We start from the raw sequence: 1,820 nt of genomic DNA, 5'->3' as shown, positions 1-1,820 counted from the left end.
GTTACAAAAGATCCGGTCTTTTTATAAGATCCGGTTACAACGAAAATCAAATTGAAAAGAAATGAAAATTACAACTTTGTTTCCTTGTTTGTCGAACGAATCGCAAGATCCTGTTTTGCGGTCTCTTGCTTTGTGTGGGTTCTTTGCCTGCGCCGGGGTTTATCCGTGGACCACCGCGAGATCTAGATCCGATCAGATCTAAGCAGTATGACGGGTATTATTTCACCAAGGAAATAATAGCCGGGGAGGATTGTTTCACCAAGGAAACAATCGTCCAAGTCTCGGGATCTAAGACCAAGCTTAGATCCGGAGTACGTCTGCGTAGATCTGAGATCCGGTCCTCTCGAACACCTGCCTTTTTTGGCGTTGACGATCGCTGAGCACCAGATCTGGAAGAGTGAGTCCCTAAAATCCCAAAGCTCCAATCTTTTTTAAGTTTCGAGTCTTGAATTCAGCAGAGCTTCGCCTCCAAAATTTCCAACCCCCGAACAAATGAACCAAGTGGCCTATTTATAGGCTCTCTTTACTGTGCCCGCGCACGGAACAGTGTCGGCCACCTCTGGGTGGCCAGCACTGGGCCGGCCACCGAGCCACCTTGGTGGCTCGGTGAGCCGCCTCGGTGACTTGGTTTCCGAGCCCCTCCGGGTGTTTGGTTTTCTGCTGTTTTCCACCTTTGGGTTCTGTCCGTGATTCGGTTGATCCAGACTCTGATTTGATTCCTGATTTGGCAGTAAGTCGGATTCCTGATTTGGCAGTAAATCCACTTCTGAGTTCGAGTCCAAAACCGATCTTGATTCGATCGAGATTCGTCCGAGTATGCCCTTGGTTGGATGACTCGTTGACTCTTCGAACACTTGGCTTGATCCCGCACGCGAATGGACGTATTCCGTTGCTTGCGTGCGATTAGTCAATCTCGTTGCCTCGTTGGTTTGTCGGTTTGTGCCGAGCTGAGCAAAGGGACCTATAAGCAATTTTATATGCCTACAAATACCCCCTCCAAAGTATTTCAGTCTCGTTCTTTTATAGAAGAGTCTGGAATACTTTGGATATGCTTGTCCCAACCTTCAGTCGGTGTAATGGGACCTTGGAATGACTTCCGTTCTTGATTCCTTCAATTCTCCAGGCTATTCGGTGCTTTGTCGAATGTCTGAAAGAGTTTCGGTGCTGCATTTATTGTCTGACCGTTGTCGGAATTTTGAACTTTGAAGTCGGTTCCTGATTTAGCTGACCATCAATTGTTGGCGTCGAGTCTTTATCTGCTCCGGCGTTGTATTGTTGAGTTATCCTTAAGAATATTTATAGAAAACATTCTCCAGGAACTTCTCAAAAAATTAGGGAACAGTTTATACTCATATACCTTATTGGAGTATTTAAGAAGCAGTTTAACCTCATGCACCTGTTGGAGGATTGAGAAGTAGTTTATACTCGTATACTCTTTAGAGTTTTTGATTCTTTCATTGCAACGCATTGATAGGCGTTGACCTAGGGTTACACGTTGTCCGGCGTTAACCCTAGGGTTTCGAACATCGTACGTTGAATTTTTGCTCACAACGCGTTGAATGGCGTTGACCTAGGGTTACGCGTTGACCGGTGTTAACCCTACATTGCAACGCATTGATAGGCGTTGACCTAGGGTTACACGTTGTCCGGCGTTAACCCTAGGGTTTCGAACATCGTACGTTGAATTTTTGCTCACAACGCGTTGAATGGCGTTGACCTAGGGTTACGCGTTGACCGGTGTTAACCCTAGCGTTTCGAACGTCGTACGTTGAATTTTTGCTCGCAACACGTTGACTGGCGTTGACCTAGGGTTACGCGTT

The sequence above is a fragment of the Asparagus officinalis genome, chromosome 7, assembly GCF_001876935.1.
Source record: "Asparagus officinalis chromosome 7, Aspof.V1, whole genome shotgun sequence".
NCBI classification, from domain to species: domain Eukaryota; kingdom Viridiplantae; phylum Streptophyta; class Magnoliopsida; order Asparagales; family Asparagaceae; genus Asparagus; species Asparagus officinalis.
Note: the sequence above shows the minus strand (reverse complement) of the source record.